A 25,217-nucleotide genomic window follows, 5' to 3' on the forward strand; every position below is an offset into this window, starting at 1 on the left:
ATTCGACTCCTCCATCTCGACTCAACCTCCATAACTACTATCCCTCTTAGGCTCATATCACCCTTTGGACTTCCGGTCGTCCTTGATGTCTCTATCCTTCTCACCACATTCTCCTCCATTTTGTCTCTACCATATGGACTCTTCAACATAACTCCTACTTGGTATGGTCCCTCTAGTTTCCATCTGATCGCCTGCATGGCTCTTTCTTGCCACTTCTATGCTATCTGTGCCCTCTTCTGCTCTCTTACTTCCCTACCCCTTCATGAAGCTTTTGCATACATTCCTCTAACAACATCATTAGGGGAATTTTGAGGTATAAATGGGCCTTCTAAGAAAAGTGTATAACCAAAATAAAATTTATAAGAACCAATAGGATTCAATATGATGACATCAACCATGGGGGATGATTCACCATTTTTGGAGTAAAAAAAAAGATTAAAAAATAATAAAATAATAAAACTACTTTTTCAACTCATATTTTCAACTTATCTCCATAAACGTTTACTCAAATTTTGAGCGGGAGTACTCATTGGATGCAAAATTTAATTCCTCATCCAAGGAGTACCCATGTTGCATACTTTCGATGGACCCTACTACACGAAAAATGAGAAATACATGAAAAACGTGATTGAAATAACGTTTTTTCATGTATTTATAATTTTTTGTGTAGCAGGGTCCATTAAAAGTATGCAACATGGGTACTCCTTATACGAGGAATCAAAATTTTGATCCAACGACTCTTTCCGATCGAAATTTGAGTAAACCCATAGGGAGATAAGTTGGAAATACGAGTTGAAAAAATAGTTTTTTTCTTTTTTCCCTCTAAACTTTGATGATGTAATCTAATCTTATTTTATTATATCCACTATTATTTTATAATTTCCTTAGGAGACCCATTTTAGACCTTAAAATTCCCTTAATGCCTGGTCCCTTGCTCGATAGCATTTCTCCCCTTAGGTCCTCCGCTAGTACTAGGGGTTTATGCTGCCATGCCTAACCCTTGGAAAGGAATCAAGCCTTCTTTCACCATTAAAACCTTATTCCTGAGAGGTATTTCTTTCAGCAACTTCCCTCTTAGCCCGGTTTGCAATAAACCATTTTCCTTTGAGAAGGACTGGTATCTCTCTGTTGCAAACTCGATCACGTATACTTCCTGTTGAGAAATGAAGGGAAATTTTAAATATTCGATTTCTCTTAATTGTGATAACTGCTTGTGATGTTATTTATTTAGATTATGCTTCTTATTGTTTAAAAGAATTATTATCATCACCCAACTACCAAACAAGAAGATCAAAATGCAAAAGTACACAACATATTGACACCATGCTAGGGAAAAAAAACTTCTCCAAACTATGAGAGGAAAAACCCTTTGAACTCTTTCTTATAGAATCTTTATTGAGAAAGTACATGACCCAAACATTGACTCAATAATACCTTCAACATCAGATGACAATACCTCCAAACATGTACCAAAACATAATGTATCCTTCTGCAATTCTGAATAGTATATCAGGTCTGTAGCAAGAGTATGATAGTTAGCAACGATGGTCTCTGAATAGGATCTTCTAGCCTCCTTATATCTTCGCACTTCATGTAGACCCATCACACACACACAATAGCTTCTTAATTTGAGATTTTGTGATGCCAACAGAATGGCAGTTTTAGGGCATCGAAGATAGAACCTTTCGCTCCAGGATGTAGATGCACATGATAGGAGAGATATGTCTCTTCTAGCCCTTTGATGACTTCAATATCTATTGCATTGAATTCCTCATGCAAACTACAATTAGATTGGATCTATAACCAAAAAATATACCCATATGACATGATGCCCTAGATCAGATCAGAATGTCGCCCTCGAGAGTAGGCTTGGTGATGAAGTTGGATGAGGGAACAAACTTCCTCATTAACTGTGGCTACCTTTCTTCTTCGACCCTTTCACTTTGCTTTCCTTCAAGAACGAATTATGATTGAATGTGTGTCTTGAGGAGGTGTCATCGTAGCCTTTATATAGGCTTGTCTCCTCTCCCATAGGCCGACTAGATCCTTTGATTAGGCCGACGTGTTCATTGATTAAGCCGACATGATTCTTGGATAGGCCGATGTTAAAACAAGAGGCTTCCAGAATTTTCTTCAAGCGGTTTCTTTGCAATAATTCCGTGGGTACATGTTGGAGTATTTCATTGATGATCTAGAAGGATTTGACTTACATCAATTTCATTTACAAGTGTAATAGTACATGACTGTCTTCATTTTACATGACTCATCTAAGGCTCTCAATTGGAGCCATGACTTCAAAAATAAAAAATTTCTTGATACAAAAATACATTGTTACAATATTTGACATGATGAAGACCGAACCTAGTTACACTATTTTCAACACTCCCTCTTAACTAGGGAGGTATTCATACATACATGGTACATGGAAATTCTCAAGACAAGAGTTCTCATAAGAAAAGAGTAAGATTATTTACCCATATGTTCTAGCATCATTTTAACCAACATTGTTTCCATATAGCAAGGCCTTGACTAATCACTCTATCTCTCAAATAGATCAGAACATAATGTTGGCGAGACCAATGACTTGTAGACACACCCGTGATTGTCTCTCTTAGGGTCATACCCACCCAGGTGTTCTCCGAGTATGCCCTACTAGGACTATTCTCATCTTGGGTTCTGAGCCCTCAAGAATATCGGTCCTCTTGCCCACTCTTGTCTTGGAAGCCCTACCAAATCGTCAAAGAGTGTCAGATGCCATATGATAACTCAATCCTCCATTTCTTCTTCATTCTTGGAAGACAGAAATCTAGTGTCTATCTTTCCTACTCAAATAGGGACGACATATCAACCAGACCAAGCTTGTCTCGAAAGTACACAAGCTTTTTGTTCAAAAGAAATTTCCTTAATACGTCGACAGTTTGCTCATCGATGGGAACATACTCCAGCTTCAGCACACCATCTTGCACCAGATTTTGAATATAATGATACTTGTCATTAATGTGCTTTGTCTTCTGATGAAACATTGGTCCTCAAAAAATCTTTTACAACTGGTATTATCACAATGAATAGTTGTAAGGACAAATGGTTTTGCAAATAAATCAGATAACAATTTCCCCAACCAGACCACTTCCCAGCTGACTTCGTATGCTGCTACATACTCGACTTCAACACTACTTAAGGCAACTATCTCTTGCTTCCTGCTCATCCAAGAGACCATCGAGGATCTTAGACTAAATCATCCTCTGGTTGTGCTTCTTTCATCCTTCTCGTTCCCTCCCCAATGAAAATCAATAAATCCTATCAAAAGTAAATCTTTTCCTTTCTCATATTTTAGGCAGTAGTGTATGGTTCCATGCAAGTATTTCAGTATATGCTTAGCTACCACCCAATGATCATGATGGGGTTCCATCTAGAACTGACTGAGAAAATTCACTACAAAACATATATCTAGCCCAGTATTTACCAGGAACATTAGGGATCCAAATAATTTCCTGTACCTTGTGGGATCTACTAGACTAGATTCAGAGTTTCTTAACAATATCAGGTTTGTGATCATCGGAGTCATCATAGTCTTGCACTCCATCATATCAAACCTCTTGAGAATTTCAATTACATACTTTCCTTGACCCAAATAAATCTCATTGGGTTCTAGCCATACTTCTAGTCCCAGAGAATAGTGCATGGATGCCAGATCCTTCAATCGAATTCTGTAGTCAACTGTTTCTTGCATTCTTGAATTTGTTCTTCTACACCAGTTAGTAGAAGATCATCTACATATAGTAAAATGATGACAGGTTCATCCTTTACCTCTTTGATGTAGATATTAGGATCATCCAAACTTTTGATGAAGCCCAATCTTTGCACATAAGCATCCATCCTTGCATACCATGCTCTAGGTGCTTGCTTGAGGCCATATGTAGAAATTTCACCTCTCTATAGAACAAACTGATATATGCAATGTCCTAAAGCATAATACTTGTTTTACTTCTACAAAACATTAAGCGGAAGCATAATCAAATTCATGAGCAACATCAAGTAGAAACATGCATAACTGATCAAGAGAAATAATCACACACAACACAAGATATATCCAGGGGAAAGCACCAACATAAAACCGCAACCATGTATTATCAATCAAGTGGAAGTCCTCTTCACAATACAAAAAGAATTAGCTCTCAAGCTATTCAGCTCTTAATGAACTATGAAGATATGAAGATATGTCTCATGAACCATCCAAGCCATGTATATAAAGGCTTTACCTATGGTCTAATCCCTATTTCCTTGAGTAGTTTTCTTAGGAAATAATAGCAAAAGCATATGCAATTAATTCCAAACATACCAAGTTAACCAATGGTCCAACCACACAATCCTTGAGGACACTAGTTCCTCAATCATGCAAAAACTACTTACTAGAAATAGTCAAGCATCTGATAGTACACTGTCCCACATCTGATCTCAACTGGGTCTCTGACAGAACTAACATGCAATAGTTATCCATGAGTGAATCCTTAGTTATCTAAAATAATAGTTGTCACATGCATGCAAGCATTAACAAACTATATTTTATTATTTTAACAACTTGTTAAAATAAACTAACTGGACTTGACTAGTTAGAACTAAGTCAACTGATTCTCTCATTATAGAACTCATACTTATTCCCTCAATCAGTGGAGGAAATTAAGGATAAATTCCTCAATCAGTGGGACAACTCATGTGCATGCTCACAAAGACTTCAAATTCGAATTTCCTTAACTAATTAACTCAACTGAATTAATTAATTAATATTTCCAACTGCTGTTAAGACCAAAATTAATTTTACTTCCTATAGATAGACTAGGGACTGCTATAAATAGGAAGGGACCCAGAAATGCTATTTTTAGAACTTTCTATTTTTAGCAGTTTCACCTCTCACCCAATGTGGCCAATGACCTCACTGGCCAAACTGCTATTTTTAGACATGCTATTTTTAGCAGGTCTATTTTTAGCACATTCTAAATTTAGCATTTCTTGTTGCACATTTTTCAACACCATACAGAGCCTTTTTCAACCTGCAAACAAAGCCTTCTTTACCATCGACTTTGAATCCAAAAGGTTGTTGGAACTACTGCACACCTACATGCAGACTCTTAGTTAGAGCATGGGATTGCATGCAAGATTCCTTTTGCATGTTGGAACTACTACACACCTACATGCGGACTCTTAGTTAGAGCATGGGATTGCATGCAAGATTCCTTTTGCATGATTTACTCCTTGATTTGCTCCTTCTTTAACTCCGCAACTGACTAGTTATCTCCGGAACTTGCTGTAGGTGTTGAGTCTTCTCATTGATCACCACTATAGTGCATTACCTTGGGATCTTCACCCAGTGATGCTATATCATGAGCATTGTAACATATTTTTGAATGTATCATTCTTTTCTTCTTTCGATTTTCTTTTAGTGTTTTTGCTCTGCAAAGCTGTGTGTTCAACCTTTACTAGCTAGATTCATCTGTGCAGGTTTTCTAACACGTTTACATGGTATCAGAGCCCACAAGTTGCTAGATAAAAGGCGCACCAGTACTTTATTTTGCAAGTATTACAGCTTGGAGATCGAAGATTGACAGAAAATGGAGTTTCCCAAAGCATCGATCCTAACACCGTACAACTATCATGAATGGAAGGACCAAATGGCTTGATACCTTCGTCATAAAGGGTTGTACAGGATTACCATGGCTACAGAAGTGGAACCCACTTCAGCCATAGAGAATTCCAAGCACCTCAACCGTATGGATGAGGCCCACGGATCCATATGCATGTGCATCTCTCCAGAGTTGCAGTTTCATCTATCTGCCTGCAATACTCCCAATGAGATTTGGAAAAAGGTTGAAGATCTCTACGGGAAACAGGATGAGATGAAAGGACATCTGATCGAAGTGCAGCTGCTATCATTGGATCCACGAAACTATGACAGAATTCAAGACTTCTTCACCAAATATAATGATCTATTGCTGCAACTCAAGGGTTGTGGAATTGACAAATCCGAGGAGAGTCGCCAAGTTCTCTCTATTATGTCAAAGCTCGGACCGGAATACTCTGTCTTTGTTTCTACATTTCATTTAGTAAGGCTCGCAACAGGTAAATCCTACACTATGCCTTCTCTCAAAGAATTTATGGAGTCCCTTATTTTTGAGCAAGATAAACTCATTGGCATGGGGAAAATCAAACCTCCAAAAGCACATGCACTTGCTGTGCATGATGGCAGCCACAATAAAAATCACAGATCTGATTCAAATAAGAAAAATCAGCAGCAAAAAGACAAAGGAAAAGCACATTCCCATCCAAAGAAGGAAGGGTACACCAATCCCTTCAATGACTCCTCCGGCTCGAGAAATGAGAAAGGGAAGAAAGGAAACAGATGCACCTACTGTCAAAGAGGATTCCATCCAGAATCCTCTTGCATGAAGAAACAAATTAACCAAATGGAAAAAATCCTTCAGAAGCACAACCTTGGGGACCACATCCCTCAGGGCACCAAGAAGAAAACTGAGGATCAGCCACACGGGAAAGGTAACAATTTTCATGCTTTAGTTGCAATTAATTCTTCTCCTGATGCATGGATTATAGATTCTGGTGCATCACACCATATGGCTACTGCAAAGGAAGTCTATTCCTCTTTGGATGCATGCAAAGGACCTCCCATCCTCATGGGAGATGACTCACCTATTGAGGTCACTGGAAAAGGTAGAGTGGAACTTTTACACGGAAGCTTTGAAGATATCCTTCATGTTCCAAAACTTTCGGTAAACCTGCTTTCAGTTTATCAGATCACTCATTCTGGCACCGGAAAGAGAGTGGAATTCACTCCAGATGTAGTGAACATATATGATCTACATAGCAGCGCCAAAATTGCAACTGGTGAGGTAAACAATGGAGCCAGACTATATACATTTTCTGAATTTATTGAATCTGAATCCTCCTTATTGCTTACACATGCTGATGATAGTAGTAGGCTTTGGCACAAGAGGTTTGGTCACTTAAATTACAGGTATATGCAGCAGCTAAGCAAGAATGAGATGGTGGAAGGCTTGATAAATATCAGTTTCTCCAAAGGAGTTTGTGAAGGGTGTGTTCTTGGCAAACATCCCAGAGAAAAGTTTGACACCGGCAAGACTCACAGAGCATCCTCTCCTCTAGATCTGATCCATAGTGATCTCATGGGGCCTTTTTCTCATCCTTCCATCAACAAAGCAAGGTATGTGCTTACATTTATTGATGATTTCTCACGGTATACATGGGTGTATCTTCTCAGGAACAAATCTGAGGTTTTTGAGCACTTTGAAGATTTCAAAGCACTAGTTGAGACACAGTCAGAGAGAAATATCAAAGCCCTCTGTACAGACAATGGGGGGGAATATGTTAACACAACACTTTGGAACCTTTGCCTTCAGTCTGGCATACAGTTGTAGTACACAGTTCCATACACTCCGCAGTAGAACGGAGTTGCTGAGAGAAAGAACCGATCTCTCAAAGAGATGGCTTCCTGCATGTTGCATGCCAAGTCACTGCCTCATAAGCTCTTGGTCGAAGCACTTAATTGTGCTAACTACATCCAGAACAGATCTCCTCATAGGTCTATCAAGGATCAGACCCCCTTTGAGGCTTGGAGTGGCACTAAACCAGAGGTCACTCACCTCCGTGTTTTCGACTCTCGAGCATAGGTCCGGATCCCCTTTGAAAAGAGGAAAGCTCTTGATCCACAGAGAATTGAGTGCATATTTGTTGGATACCCTGATGGTGGAAGGGATATCGACTCCTGATTCCCTCTACGGACAAGCTCATCATTGAGAGAAGTGTCAAATTTGAGGAAAGTCTCTTGCATGCACCTCAAGCGCCGCATGCAGACACTTTTTATCTACCTCATGTCCAAGATGATGACTCAGTGCACTCAGATGCAGATACAAATCATGCAGATGTCAAGGAAGAGCATGTAGATGCAAAGATAGAGTCTTCAGATACAAATCTAGTGCATGCAAATGATGATCCACATCCAAGCCTAGATCGGGCTTCCAGCAGTGAATCATATTCCCCTGTCATAAATTAGAGAACAAAGAGCTTACGTGAGATATATGCACAAGACCAACCAGCTACTAGAAATGGTCTTGTGGGGGATCATTCTGATCTGCAGAGGACTAGCTCAGAGTTTATTGAGCCTCCTCTTGTCCTCACTACCACTGAACCATTGCCCTCCTGGAATTGTCATTTGGTTCAGTCTTCTGATCAACAGTCTTATGCTGAGGCTGCTGGGCATCCATCTTAGGAGTCTGCCATGGAGGAGGAGTATAACTCCCTCCTTGAGAGCCAGACTTGGGATCTGGTCCCCCTTCCTTCAGGAACGAAACTTGTCCGATGCAAATGGGTCTACAGGACCAAGAGTGCTGTAGATGGGAAAATCACCAGATGGAAAGCAAGGCTAGTAGCCAAAGGCTTCCAACAAGTGCATGGCATTGATTATGACGAGACCTTTGCTCCAGTAGCAAAGATGGATTCCATATGCCTTACACTTGCCATTGCGGCGGCCCAGCAGTGGGAAGTACATCAGATGGATGTGAAGAATGCCTTTCTTCACGGAGACCTATCTGACGAGATCTACATGGAGCAGCCACATGGTTTCATTCAGGATTCATCTTTGGTCTGCAGACTGAAGAAATCTCTCTACGGCCTTAAGCAGGCCCCGAGAGCTTGGTACGCGAAGATGGATTCTTTTCTCTTATCACAAAACTTTGAAAGATGTAAGTTTGATCTGAATGTTTACATGCTTAGGACACATGATTCTCTTCTTATCTTAGTTTTGTATGTAGATGATCTCCTAATCACTGGCAGCTCGGCTTCAGCCATTGCTACTATTACGCAGTAATTTTTCACTGTCTCCTTGTCAGTCTCCCTACTGTATCATGAATTCAACATAACCATGCTCATGCTCTCTGAACTGGACAAATGACCCACTTTGCCAAAGTTTATTTCATCAGCGTGATTGTTATTAAAATAACCGCGCTGACTGGCGGCTGATAGTGCAAATGATGCGCTGCCAGTGCGGAAGCACACGAGTTTTCCGTGCTGGTCAAATTTCATGACCCAGCACATCCTATTCTTGTATTAAGTCGCACTGACACAGCCTGCTCCATTGTTAAGATGCGATGTCAGCACTCCAGTCCAGTGCTGCTGCTAGTAGGTAGTTGGTGTGACAAGTGTGGATTTGCTAGAGGAAGCTTAAGGAAGGTTGTGAGTATTGCTTGTGTGAGAGAGAGTTTTGTCTTGGGAGAATCTACCTCCAAGGGTGAATGCTTAAGAGACTTGCTGGCTGGACCCTTTAGAGAAGGACTCAGCGTCAGAACTTTGGTTGTACCTTTCTCTATTATTGATTAATAATAGATGACTACTGTTATGGTTCCATTCTCATTTGTCTTTGTAATGGTTAATGTGAATTACATCCTTTCTGACTGATGTATAATTGCATTTATTAGATTTCATGTTTGTGTTTGTGTTTCTCTTCGTGTGTGCAGGTATCTATCTACGGGGATCGTGGAAGATCGTGACTGGCCAAAGCGAAGGAGCGAGAACGACATCTCTTCATCAAACAATAGCATTGGAATCCAAGTAGGTGTTCATTGCCTATCTTTTATTTGCAATTAGGAACTTGCACAGTAGCATTGATTGATTGTTGCTAGACCCATTCTGGATTAGTAGGGATCGCCTCTATCCGTAGAGGGCATTTACCTCTCCAACAATTTGGCAACTCCACTGGGGACCCTTTGTTTCACAACCCCATACTGCACCTGTTACCTCTGTTCCCATGATTCCAACTGTTTGTGTAGCATACTCAACTCCGATCGTCAGTGCCTTGACAGCGTCTTCATCTACAAACCCTGGTGCTGGTCCCTCTCACGGTCAAGTGAGTAATGGCCAACCGAAACTTTCGTCTAGAGTCGTCGACCCTGCACAAAGTGCTCAACCCTCTTCTGGTCCTGTTCTAGGAGGGGGGCCGTATGATGCCCATGGGCAACCCATTGTGGACCCGAATACACAGAGTCCACTCTTTTATTATGATTCTACCGGCCAGTACCTCCAGTTTACTCAAACCACGCCTCTTCAACCTTTCATTGAAGTCTCGGTACCATTATCCATTACTTGGGACGCCGATACTCATTCTTTTCATGGGGGCAAGGTAATTCCTGGATAGCCTCAAGGACCACCTAATCTAGGCCAGCCACCTTATGTGCAAGCCCCCCAAGGGCAACCACTTTATGGCCAGTCTTACCCTGGACAATCTGGGGGCCCACAAGGACAACCCTACCCGGGACAACCTTCGGCCATTGGTGGTCCATCTTTTTCCTATCAGAGTCAACCTTCTGGTTATCCAGGGCAACTTGGTAGCCAGCAAGGTTACCCGTCTGGACAACCAGGACAGCCTTACATCCAGCAAGGCCAACCTGGTTTCCAGCAAGGTTATCCCGCTGGACAAGTCGGGCAAAATTATATCCCTCAAGGTCAACCAGCAGTCCAACAGGGTTATCCTTCTGGGCAAGGGGGGCAACCCTACGTGCAGCAGGGCCAACCCATTGCTCAGTCTAGTCATCCTTCTGGGCAAGGGGGGCAACCCTACGTACAATAGGATGGCTTAGGAGTATGAATCAAATGCAAAAGTTTTGATAAAGCCAACAAAAGAAGACATAAAGAAAACATGGTCCTAGGGTTTCGCTACAGTGACAGTGCTGCCAAGGTATTCTCCTACCCTACCCCTATCACTATTTTCCCTGTATTATTTTCCCCTTATCATTACCCTAACACCACTAAAACCATATTCCTCTTTCCCCCTCCTCCTATGACTCAAAAAACCCAAACCCTACCAAAATAAATTCAAACCATACCCCATCAATACTATACCCAAAACACTCCAAAATCCGTGATAAATCTCTCCCTTTAGCCCCTATTCCCATTTCATCATTCCTCTCCTAATATTCCCTATTTTATTGTCCCCTTAGTGACAGATTTTCAGAGCATCTACTAGTTCCATTGGATTCAGAGGGCAACATAAAACTCAGGGTACAAACAGTAGTAATGACATCAGAAGTTTCATCAGAGTATGAGGAGGGGACCCACAGTGACACATCTTGAGGAGAGAGGGCCCATAGGAGACATCACCAGAGTGGCATACATCTTAGAGATGAGCCAAACACCCTCACTGAGCTACAGGCATGCCCTCTTGCCATGTCTTGTTTCCAGCACTTGGCATGTTATGAATTTTGTCAAAGGGTACAAATGTCAGAGTCCATCATGAGTTGGCCTGTCTTTTTGCACTTCATCTACAGGGAGGTCAATCTGTCCTAGCTGGGGTCACTTTCACTTTGACATCGGAAACAATATCAGTGGCAACAGGAATACCGAACATTGGGGAACAGTGGCATAAGAAAAAGAAGGTGGAGAGGCATAATTATGAGCCTTACATCAAGGACAGTTGTTTGAGCCATCTCACCAGAGTTTTTCCATTCAGATTTTTGAGGGATGAGTATGCCCCACTCATGAGATTGATCATGAAGTATTTCAGTTGCGAGGGGAGGTTTTCTCGCCTTTATCCCTATCACATCAGGTTGCTCATGCACTTCACCAGGGTGCGGATGATGAGCCTCCCATTTTTCATCTGCGGGAACATAGAGAGGATGAAGAATTTCATGCAGCACAAGACCCCTCGACAGTAGCTCAACAACGTTTATCACTTTGCTCTTATCCGGATTTTGGTGGACCATCAGTTAGGATTGCAGGGTATTACTTGGGAGGACTTCATCTCCCGTGACTTCTTCAGCGCTCCACCGGTGGTATTAGAGACAGAACATGAGGTAGGGGGCCCATCTCATCAGTATGAGTGACATGAGACTGCCATCATGCCAGTATGCATCACCTATCAGAAAGGCAGTAGACCCTTATTTGTAGCAGCAAAGCGAGTGTTATCTCCACCCGGGGTGGAAGGGGCCTCGCTTCCGACATTAGCATCACAGGAGCAGGGTAGAGGTAAGGAGCCAGTGCATGACGATGGGCCCTCAGGTGAGCCATCAGGTGAACGAGAGACAGAATTCGTTCTCCTCTAGGATGATGAGACAGATGCAGAACCTACAAATGCTCAGATGGGAGAGATCATTCAGGAGCAGCAATTAGTGAATGAGAACTTATCCCTGGACTTGGAGAGGGCCAAGTGGAACGTGAAGTATTTGGAGTAGAGGAACAAGAAACTTAAGGATCAGCTAGCTGATATAGAGTTGCAAATGATCAAGGAAAACCGGCAACACATCATGGCAGCACAAGGCAGACCTATGGAGCAAAGAGATGAGGATCTAGAGTATGTGTTGGAGAAAGTGAGCGTTCACTTGGAGTAGTGGTTGGATAAGGCTAACGGGGAGAAATACATGCTGAGGCGCATGAATGACCACTACATGGCCCGAAACATGAGCTCCAAAGCAAGAATCAAGAGCCTGAAGGCAAAATTGAGCAAAGCAACAAAAGAGGCAAAGGAGGCAAAGGAGAAAGATCAACTTCGAATCTTGGCTGAGGCTTCCTTGGCATAGCATAGTACTTCATAGGGAACATCCAGCCCAAATTTCAAAAAATTTGGGGAAATTTTGGTCACTTGGCAAATTTTTGGGTAAAAAACAGGGATTTCCTCCATGTGCGCCGCGCCACTGGCGCGACGCTAAAATTCTAGGGCTCCAATCGAGAAATTGCTTGTAGATCTGCATTCATCATAAAAAATTACAACTACTGGTGTCCGGGAAAAAGATTTAGGCAATGTTTGGGTCTCCTAAAGGTCAAAAAACACCCAAAAATGGCCTCTCTGCCACTTTTTTGACACACAGAAAGCAGTCTTGGGAGAATGAATATTTGGAGGGGAAAATGAGCACCAAATTTGAAAATTCTAGTTGGATTAGGAAGTAGACAGAACAGGCTTTCCAGCAAGCCCACTTGGGCACATTTTGGACACCTGCAAGTGCCCCAAAACAGGTCCCAAAGTGGCGCAATGCACAGAGAAAATGGCATGGCGCACAGAGGAAAAAATTGCCAATTTTCTTCCGTTTCGCGAAATTTCGGTTCACGACTTCTCCAAGTGGGCCCAGTCATCTACACTTTGGTTTTTTTTGGCACCAAAGAAAGAATTTAAATTGTTTTTTCTCCAGATGGGCATCTATCCAAGTGGCGAAGGAATGCAAAGGGTCACCCCATCCAAATGTCATGCTTGTGAGCGCTGCACCTGTAGCTGATGGTTGGCTCTCCATCTGCATTTTGTAATTATTTGAATAACTCCCCAACCCTTGCGCGTTCTACCTCTTCCTCACACATTATATATATTGTATGCAAGCTACTTGCAAAGGGTTGGTTGGCTTGTAATTTCCGGGAGACTGCGGGAAAGAAACTTTGTTTCTTCACTGTGTATTTTTGACAGATAATTAATGAAAGGCAGTGGCTCTATTTCATGAGATTCTTGTGGTTGTGAATGTAGAAAATGTGTCTCTTATATTTTCATATGTATTTCGTTATGTTTCATAATTCAATTCATGTTCATTTCCAGTGAAATTTTCTGAGTGAGATTAGGTAGAATTCAATTTTATTGCTCTGCTTGTGGGAAAATTTCATGTTCAGTGTTATTCTTCTGTTGAAAAGGATTCATGTCACTATGCCATGGTACCTCAAACTAAATTGTTACTTTTTCCGCCTACCTTGCCTCACGGAATAATCTGTGCCTTTGTATTAAATTCTCTGTTCTTTGCTGAGCGCTGGTCCCATAACATCCCAGAAGCTCGGTCATTCATGAAAATTGTTTTCCGAATCCCTATTCACTTACTAGCCTAAGGTAAATATTTCATTGTAAGTCATCTCAGATCGTTTTCGATTATCTATTCACTGAGCGTGACTCGGAGAGAGCCCTCTCCTTCTCTGGTAGGGCTAGCTACCAGACTGAGCATGGTTTGTGGTTACCCTAATTTTTTCCTTCCTTCAGCCCAAGGCAAATTTAGGTGCTAACAGAGGCCAAAATTACAAGATCGAGTTGCAGTAGGGTGAAGTGCAACATCTTGTATTTGGAAGGAAGGATACCCGATCTAGACCTTGTTGACCTAAGGAGGAGTTGTCTTTCTGCAGTAAGGTATAAAGAGGAGGCTGATCTAGGGTTTCGTTGAAAACTACAAGATCGAAATTGCACAGTTGAAGTTGTACATTGAGTAGCAATATCGAAGGTGGAAGGTCAAAGTTGTAGTGTGTAGCAGTTTGGTGTAGAATCAAGGAAGGACTTCAAGAAGGGATGACTTGGTACTTGAAGAAGGACTTGGTCTAGGGTTTTTTTCATTGTATCTCATTTGAAGCAGATTCGAAGAAGAGAAGAGTTTCTAGGTTTTCCCCTTGGAGGGGTTTTGCCATGGCTGAGAACCTAATATTTGTATCCTCTATTGTTGTTGTTACTGTTCTTGATATTGTTGGATGAAAATATCTAATAAAAGAACTAAAGAAGATAATTAGGATTCACAATCAAATATCAAGGTTAATGGAAAATAAGATTAATAACTGTGACTATCCATTTTCCAACATGGAGTTAGAGCTAAGGTGAACAAGGAAGGTAGATGGAAGGACACTAGAAGGAATACATTGTCAAGGGGAAAGGAAACTCTAAAGGAAATAAGAAGAATACTCCAAGAAGGATCATCTCTTGAAGGGATCTAAGTGAAGACTCATTGGTAGAATACCTAGAAGGAGGGTTTCTACTGAAGAAGATCAAAACTACATTAAAGGAAAAGTACAAAAAGGGTGTTGATCTCTCTTGAAATAAGTTCTATTTGGAAGGCATCTTTAAAGAAGACATCAAGGATCTTGGAAGTTGTTGTTGGAAAAATCCTAGGAAACATCTTTCAAAAACATTGTTGAATAATATTCAAGGATCTTGAAGGAATAAAGAAGGTTGAAGACATCATCAAGGAGTATCTTGGTCATCATTGTAACCTTGTATGAAAGGGATACCTAGAATGAGTGTCATTTACTAGAAAAACCAAGATTAAAATTGAGATAACATCCACTGATCTATTTTATGTCCTTCTCTCACATCATATCCTGATGATGATTCCTATTTGAGACTTAAAACATAGATATAACAATGACTAATGTGGAAATTTATTTGAATACTCACCTATTAAGTATCATATTATTACATCATGTCTGAATCTTCAAGTTGTATGTGATCTTTCTGCAAGGAGATAAATAAGCTTGTTGTGGCATCAAACTATCTAGCGTGGAAGAAAATAATTGGCTTGATACTCACAAAACAAGAAGCAATGAAATATATTACTGGGGAAATTACTGAACCTAAGAAAGATAAGACACAAGAACTAGAAAATTACAAGAAAGGGGAAGTAAGGGCACAAAGGATCATAGTGGAATCCATTAAATATTCTCTTGTTCCATTCATTGCAAATTCAAAGACTTCCAAGGCTATGTATGCCAAGCTAGTAAATTTTTACTTGGTAAGTACAACTAGAAAAAAGATGTTGCCGAGGAACAAGTTATATAAAATGAAGAAATCAAAGGATGGGGATGTGGCATCCTTTCTCATGAGAGTCTCACAATTAAGAGATCATATGCAAAGACATGGGGAACCAATTACTGATTCAGAAGTAACCATCTATGTACTAAATGCATTGCCACCAGAATGGAGTAGCTTTGCAAAAAGAATCTACTAGAAGAAGGATTCGGCTCCTCTGATGAGTTGTGGCTCAATTCATATTGGAAGAATCAAGGATCAACGTCAAATATGACATTAGATTAGATAAGAAGTCTCAAACCTTTCTAGCCCGACTCAAGAAGCTGAAAAAGGGAAAGTTTGGAAAGTCCAAGAAGAAATATATGTCCAAGGTTAAATTCTTTAAGTGCAATGATTTTGGAAACTTTAAAAGGGAATGTAGAAACCAACAAAACAACAAGAGAATGAAAAGGAGTGAAGCTCATGTAACCAAAGTAGTGGGAGAACTTGTGAAGAAGGAAAATAAGGAAGAAGTGAAGGATATTTACTACTGAAGAAGGTTCACTGACTCTTAGGTTCTTTATGAATAATAATCTCTCTTTTAAGATAGTATGTGTTGCATAACATCATAGAAAGAAGCATCTAATAGTATCATATCTAGAATTTACATGATTAAGTTGCTTTGTAGAGATCATCCAAATATATGAATAGATAGAACATTTTTCATATTGATAATCCATGCATCATCTAACATTATGATAGAGGAAGTAATATTTCTTAGGTGGATCACTCTGGTCCTAAAAGAACCATAATTATGGAAGTTCCTTGGAATAAGCACTATGATAAAGGTTAGTATGCATTCCATGTAATGTGGAATCAATATTGTTAAAGGGATGAAAGAATGAAATGGGTCAGGATGCAGGTTCTTTATGAGACATATGATAGCTATATGATTGGGTAGAAACATAGGAATGCATGTTGGATATAAAAATTTGGATAAGATTCATATGTGTAGACTATTCTGTAAAGAATTTTGGTCATAAAATATGCTTAGGTATATGGATATATGATGGTTGAAAAGAATATGATTTAACTTACTTAAGGATGTATAAAATATTAATACTTTCTCTAGAATATGTAAGATAATTATTAACATCCAGTATAGTCTCCGGAAGAAAAGTTGTAACTTGGTAATTAAGTTCAATCCTTGGGAACTATGATACATGAAGGAAGATTCAAGTGGAGATGGACCATGAGGATGTTGATGGAACAAGAAGGTCATCATGATGAGGTAATTCTGATTCTGATTGTCTGTATCTGGTTAACATATTATTTTTCCTACCTAGTAGAATGTTGCAGGGATACATGATGATAGTTGAGGCAAGTTCAACTGTATGAATGGAAATGTATAAGGGTTATTGAGGGAAGCTCAATATCTAGTGCATGACAATTATGAAGTCAAGATATGGACATCTTGGGAGTAAAAGGTATCAGTGTAAGAAGATAACTTGAAGGTCAAAGGAAGATCACTTTCAAAAAGAAGCTATGATCAACTTGAAGTTTTGAAAGGCGCAATATAATTCTTTCATCTATGATGTTGAAGATAAAAGTGATAAGCAAGAAAGGTGACCTGGAACTTGTCACAAGATTGAAGAGAGAAGGTGCCTCCATGATACCTTGAAAGAAAGAAAGCTCGATGATGTAAAGGAAAGAGGGAGCCAGGAAACTATGAAGAATTGGTAGTTGATACTCTTATGAAGAAATGTTGTAAGTCTTGTGATGATGACTTCCCAAATAGAAAGGAAGTCTAGATCTCTGATTTTGAGAGGGAGTAAAGGAGTCTCCTTGTTGAGGAGAAAGGTTATATTCTCAAGATTAAAGGAGAATAGGGATGCCCTCTCTTGTTGAGAGGGAGTGATGTTGGACATCACATGTGCATTCTCCTCTTTAGGTAGTGAAGAGAGAATGACAGAGGATTGGATAAGCATTTGTGGTTTCCTTGAGGATAAAACATTCAAGAAAGGAAATGTACCAACACTCTTTGAGGACGTTACAGGTATACAAGAGAAGAGTGGTCAAAGAGGAACGATATTCTTTGAGGACTCAGGATTGGATATCCAAGATAAGGATTTCCCTAAAAGGACATACCTTGTAGATATCCAGATGGGGTATGTACCTTGTAGAGGTTGTCCAATATCACACGTAAATCCTCCCAACATAATTCTCTTAATTAAAGAAGAGATTTTCTAGTTGGGCCTCAGAGATTATGTTCGTCATGATGATGATGCTTACAATATGGCTTATAAATTTGAATCTTCTTGTGAGAACTCTTCAGTTTGAGATATGATGTTGTACTAGTTGACAGCTATGAATACGTCCCTAGTTAAGAGGGAGTTGAGAAATGTAACTAATTTTGGTTTTCATAATTGTTGTTGTACTCATTTCAATATTATTATATGTAACAAACAAGAAAACAAAATATAAAGTTATTATTATTAAAGCATGGGTTTCATGCTCATTATTGATGGTCTTCTAGGTAAAATCACGTTCTTCTTGCTTCTAGGGTTTGGTTGGCCTTAGGATTTATTTTCATCTGTTAAAGGAGACAACATCATATTTATAAGACCCTTCTGGGAAAAATATATTTTTAAAAAGAATTATTTTTGACTCTAGAAAGTCCTGGAAGCTCCAAAAGTACAAGTAAACTTAAAGGAGGGAATTCGACCCCTTGAGCAAGTTATATAAAGAAGTGGTTCAACCTCATTTAGCAGAAACTCACTCCGCAAGTTTGATCTATCAATAAAGAGTTTGATTTTTAGCTAGGAATATGGAAGAAGGAGAGTGAAGGTCTAAGAGAAGAATGAAGGACGAAACATCTTGCTTTTGGGTTCTATCTCTCTCACACATGCAAAATTATGGGGTTTTTGGGCTGCAGGAAGACGCTGAAATTGTAGGACCGAGTTGTAGTAGGGCGAAGTGTAGCATCTTGTAGCTGGAAGGAAGGATTCTTGATCTAGATGTCATTTAACTTAGGAGGAGTTGTCTTGCTCCAGGAAGGTCTCAAGAGGAGGCTGATCTAGGGTTTCCTTGGAAGTTACAAGACCAAAATTGTAGGGTCAAAGTTGCAGGATGAGTAGCAACATTGAAGCTGGTAGGTTGAAGTTGTAATGTCTAGAATTTTGGTGCAGATTCAAGGAAGGACTTCAAGAAGGGCTGACTTGGTACTAGGGGAAGGAATTGGTCTAGGTTTTTGGTCTTTGTATCTCATTTGAAGTAGATTCCAAGAAAATAGCAGTTTATGGGTTTTCCATTTGGAGGGGTTTTTCCTTGGTTGAGAGCCTAATGTTTGTGTCCTCTATTGTTTTTGTTACTCTTCTTGATATTGTTTGATGAAAAATTTTAATGAAAGAACTAAATAAGATAATTAAGATTCACAAGCAAATATCAAGGTGAAAGGAAAATAAGATTAATCGTTGCAACTATTTGTTTTCCAACAAGATAGGGTACTAGGGTACTTCGTTCTCCCTTCGCCAATTAATTGGAAGAGGGCATTACAATCCCCCATTCTCGACATTGCTTGCCCTCAAGAAATTGAAAATTAGGATGTTGCAAATATTTTATTTGTTTCCCATGTGGCATCCTCTTTAGGTAGTTCATTCCATCTAATGAGTTATTCTGAGATCATTCTGCCCCTCAATATTCTTTCTCGAACTACCATGATTGCATCGAGAATCAATTCTAGTTGCCCTTCTTCATCTGAAGGGGTAACTAAATGGAAGTGTGTAATGTCCCTTATGTATTAATTTCCCATGGGAGGACAAAGTAGCCTATCCAACCCAGAATATTTTTTAAGGATTTAATATTTTTCCTATATATAGTATTGTAGGCGACTATTCTAGTTTCAAAATTAATACGTATATAATGTAGGAAACTATTCAATAAAACATGTAATTTAGTATTAAAATTGGTATTTATTTGGAGAATATAATACATTTAATCATATATATGTAAAAAATAGGTGAATTTTAAACCAAATTGGTGAATATTTTTTTCTTCAGAAAATGTCCAAAAAATAGCTCACTTACGAAATTTCACCCCTAAAATATTCCTTGATCCAACCCCATAGGCTATAGTCTTGATAAAAGGGTAGACCCAATTATCTAATGTTTGGGGCAACATTAGGTCAATTTTGGGTCAGCTAGGGAAACAAATCCCAAACTGAGGGTTGCACTTTGAACCCCTGAAATTATAGGAACCCCATGGGGAAATCTATAAATAATGGAGAGTTGAGGTCAATTACCCTCATTAGTTTGAATTGTAATATATATAATTTTATTAAGCCTGATAATTTGAGGGTTTTAAGGCCCCTTCCTATTGATTAGATTTAGTGGAGGTGATCCCTCACTATCTAATCCTTTGTCTGATTCCGGTGGAGCTGATCCGACCCTACTTATACACCTTTGTTTAATGATCTCGCACATCATATTCCTTTGGATCTGATATAGTCTAATTTCGGCACACAAGGAGGAACCTATCTAAGGTCATATATCTGACCATTTATATGACAACATGAATCATCCATTGAAGGAACCACTCTAAACCATAACCAAGTTCTACAACTAGTTTTGAGGTGGTATGAGGTTCAAAAACACAACTACAATTGATTCTAGAGGCTCGTTGTGGATAGTTTCAGGCATGATTAGCTATAATGAGGAAATCTAGAGGCATTTTGTGAACATCAACTTAGTAATTAGGCCTTATAGGGCTACAACGAACCCAAGGAAGCACAAGATCTAAGATCCAGACTCAGATCTATGTAACAATGGATGCTTATAGATGTTGATTTAAACTGTTGAAGGTAGCAAGTGTTGGGAGATTCTATGGAAGTGATTTATCAACTGCTCAACTAGCATAATTTACAATAATACTAAGTTTTATAGGTCATGTAATTGATTTGTAGTTAGTGAATTGACATTCCTTTGATCTTGCATTCTAAAGTATATTTGTGAATTTTGAGGTGGAATCGGTCCATTGTTCTGGCAAGAAACCAACCCTTATTTATTGTGGTTTGGAAAAGAATCATATTACTGTCAATAATACATAGCAATATATTAGATAAGAAGATGAAGTGCTGTCATAACTATATTATGTATCAACGGTTGAATCTATTATTGATGTAGGGTAGAAGTTTTACATTAGTATTGAAGAGTTTTATATCTGTATGTTACATAGATGAATGCTTACTATTATACAAATGAATAAACAAGTTTTGTTAGAAACCCTAGCCAGACGTTAAAACCTAAGGATTAAATTACCCTAGGACATTATAGTTCTATCAAAGTTATGTATCCTGCTAGCTATGAGTGCATGAGCATTGTATGCTTCTAGAAGATACAAGCAATGTTACAGTTTGGAGAAAGAGGATTACATAGTTTAGCGATGGAAGAGTAAGGAGATCCCATGGGGATATTGAGTGAGATAAGGAGGGGAAAACAACATTTAATTCAAGGGAAATAAGAGATAGGTCAGGTGTTAGCTTAAGGACAACACCAAATAAGCCAATTAATTTGCCACCTTATACGAAATTCCAATGTTGTTAGTAACAATGCTAACATATTGAATGAAGGTAACAAGACTAGTGCGGAAGGGAGAAACAATCAAAATATCTTGCCTATTTAATATTTTTGCATAATTTTAATGCCCAGGAAACTGATGGAAGTCACCATAGACCATTACTTCCTCAATTTTTAGACAACTAGCCACTAGAAACACAAGGAGCAACATAACAGGATGGGATCTTAGATGAATAATTTCAGGAGTATACAACCCCAAAGGAAAATACATGACCATCCATGTCTTTCCAAGAGTACAACAACATCAAGTACAAGAATATACCTCAGGGACAACATAATAAGGATTTGATGTTCAAGGTAGAAAAGCTACCCATTCCCTCCTTCTATGGATCAACCAAAAGTTCAGCTAGGTTTTGGGTACAAAAGTTGGACACCTATTTCTGACATAATCCCATGCCGAAAGTAGACACTATCCAATTTTCAACACTAAATTTGGAAGTGGAGGCACATGAATTGTGGTATAATGGATTACTCACCTTGGGGCACCCTAACATAACCTCTTATGTGGAATTTACCCAAAGGTTGAAAGAACATTTTGATCAAAAGGACCCTGAGATACATTTTAGAGAGTTGGCACAACTCAAATAAGTGGAACACCAAAGGATTACGTCACAGAATTCAAACGAACAATAATCATGGTGCCAGACATCTCAGAGCAGAGGCTGGTCATGCTCTTTGTAGAAGTTCTAGCTGAACCCCTACATGGCTAGGTCAAGGCCTTCATGCCCAGTAACTTGTAGGAGGCCATCACCAAGACTCAAGATATGGGAGGAGCAACATGAAATGTGAAGACTTCATGTTACACTAAAAAATGTCACCTTGACTACTTACAGTTAGTATGGCTCAAATCAACAGTCATGCTACCCTCTTAGGCAAGTCTCATGCCTCTGTTATCCATCTCAAACTCAAAGAAGAGAGAAAGTCTTGTAAAAACTATGTTTATCTCTGGGGTCGCAGGTTCTCTCTAGCCTTACCTGCGGGGACGCTGACCATGTTCACAAAATCTGCGTCCATGGACGCTCTGTATGTTAAGGGACAGGTGCGTCCCTCTGTAAAAGGCAAAATGCGCGAGTTTTATCTTGAAAACGTTACTTGTGGTTACTTCTAGAACATTCTAGAGGTCGGTTTGATGAAATGGATGCGCCTCCAGTTGGTTCATGTATCTCTATTAAGGGGGAACTTATCCCATCAATAAGGGAGCTATCCCACCCAAAGAGGGGGATGATCCCATTGATAGTGGACCTGAATAACCTCTTTACAGCACTATAAATAAAGACATTGAGCCAGAGGGAGAGGAGGTTGGAGCTATACATTTTCTTTGGGTAAATGCTGCAGGATTTAGGTCTTCCATTAGAGTCTTTGTGAGGAGAGATTGTCTTTACTTGATTCTACTTGGAAGAGGGTGAGCTTTGTCAAAGTAGAGGAAAACCCTTGATGGACCCTGGGAGGAACTTGCACAACACCAAGGCCAGGTTGTAAGAGTTTCTTTGTTTCGTTATTAATACAAACTGGTTTATTTTTCTCAATAGCTTGTGTTAATGAGTTATTTCATGTGTTCCTTGGTCTGCATGTTAAATATATGTTTTATTATATGAAATGCAAGTGCTTGGTAATTGTTTGATCGTTTGTGGTTGCAGGAATTGACTTGAAGGAGGAGCTCATCCGGATCGGCAAGGACGGACTACAACAACCGCGTTTTGGAATAAGGTAAGCCTAAACACTTGTAGTTTTCATGTTTTAAAAGGTATATTTAGAGAAAGATCACTCCATTTTGTCTTGTTTGTCATTAGAATGTCTTAGACTTCTAGGAAGGTCAGCTGTGTCCGCACCCTTGACCAATTCCGTGTGACACTTCACTCATAACACAAATCCCATTAAAGGACTAAAACAAGAGGACATTTGAGAAGGAAAAAACCAAGAAGGATGATTTGGATGAGAAGCTCGAAACGAGCTTAGAAGAAAGAAGCTTTGTATTACTTCCAAACAGCCACAGGAACTTGGTCACCGATATTTGGGGAAAAGGAAAGATTCACTACATTGAATTACTGACTGGTAGTGACAATGAGAGTGATACAACATAAGCCCCAAGTAAGCAACAAACATTTCTAAAGAAACACCATCCCTGGAAGAGGCTAAGAAGCCACTTCCGAGAATTGAAGGTGGTACTATCACCACTCTATTAGGAGTCCCTCAATATCACACCTTCAAAATCAAGGGTGGTATATGAGGGAAACAAATCATTGCATTGATTGATGATGGAGCAATGTACAACATCTTTGATGTAGCATGGTGGTAAGGAGAGGCATCCCTGGCCAAGAATTTGAAGAATTTGAAGTGAGGGAAGCTAATGGTTATCATATGAAATGCACATAGGTAGTGACATGTTTGAGCATCAAATTAGGTAAGTATACACCTACTAATGATTTTTATGTGACAGAATTGGCAGATACTAATATGGTTCTGGGAGTACAACGATTACTTACTAGGGAGATTCATAATAAACTACAAAGTGATGGAGATGAAGTTACGAGACTCAAATGGAAACAGGGTTGTGTTAAGAGGCGTGAAAAATGATAGCCCGTAAGATGTAATGACTAAGAAAATGGAGGTCATGCCTAGGTAGGATGAAGTAATTTGCATGACATCTCTGATCTAGGCGGATCCTCATCATGCTCAAAGTTCAAAAGTCTTAGATGCTTATAAAACTAGCACCAAGTCGAAGATCTCGTCGCGCTGATTCCGATAGTATATTTGGTTTCCAAAATGGCCTCCGTATGAGTGAGAAAATGCGTTATGAATTTATTGTCAAACAGGTAAAACAATGGGCCTTTGTAGGCCAAGTGGCAGTGTCTCAAAAAGACATGTGGAAATAAACGTAGGTCAAAGTCAACACATGTGGCAATCAAAGTCAATAGAGTAGAGGTTGAATTGGCAGGGTCAGGATTGAACCCGCAACCTCCCACACATCAACACAGAACTTTACCGTTGGCCCATGATTTTACTTTATTAATACAATCGACAAATATTATATATAAAACTTATTTAAAAGGCACATGGGGGGAGGGTTTGCTGATCCAACCAACTTGGTGGCCCCACCAAACCCATGGATATTATTATCGACACTCTAAAATTTATAATAGTGCCTCCAAACATGTGGAAACATTGTTACAATGAAAACTATATACCATTGTTAATATGTGCCACATGGATCATCTCCAGTAGAAGGTTATAAACTATAGTTTATATATTCCACATGAAGTTGATACGTATGGCTCGGGGTTGCTATACTATGTTAAAAATATTTTTTAAATAACCATATGTTAATAATAGTGCATGGATTCAACAAAAATATCCGCCCAAATAATGTTAATACTTTGGTTATAACCAAATTTCATAGGGTTGATTATTATATCATCACCGGGCCTTTGAACTATATAAGAAAATTTGTTATAACAATTGCGTGAAGTTTTAATATGTGAAACTATAAGTATTATTATAATTGTGCCGAATGCAATGCTTATCCTGGGAGGCCCACGGGTTTGACCCCGAGAAATCTCGTGGGCCTATAAAAATATTTTCCACTGCGCCCTTGGTAGGGAGTTGTAATGTGAGGCTCAGAATATAGTTTTGTACAATGCCTGTAAATGCCTTTTGAGGCATAACTTGGCCAATATTGGGCCTTTTTGAAATCTGTAAGTTGCGTTGGAGAGATGAAGCTGAGGCCTATCATTTTATAGCAGCCATTAATGCATGTGTGAAAAATATAGAATGGATAAATTTGATTTAAAGATACCTATGAGAATTTTTAATACAACAGACACCCACTTGGAAGTGCACCTGAAGATGTAGTCCAGGAGGGATGAACTTCGTCATTAAAGTTTTATGTGTTTTTTTATTTTCTTTCTGCTATTCATACTCATTTTCAGTTTAAAATGTATGTTTAAAGGCACTTAAAAATCAATTTATCTCACTCATTCCATAAAAACAACCTTAGTTAACATTTGAATAAATTGAGAAAATAGTCAATTCTATGTTTTCAGATCATATTTTGGTATCAA

The sequence above is a fragment of the Pinus tabuliformis genome, chromosome X (genome assembly GCF_031772625.1).
Source record: "Pinus tabuliformis cultivar Carrire ecotype Pingquan chromosome X, CPIR1, whole genome shotgun sequence".
Classification (NCBI taxonomy): Eukaryota; Viridiplantae; Streptophyta; class Pinopsida; order Pinales; family Pinaceae; genus Pinus; species Pinus tabuliformis.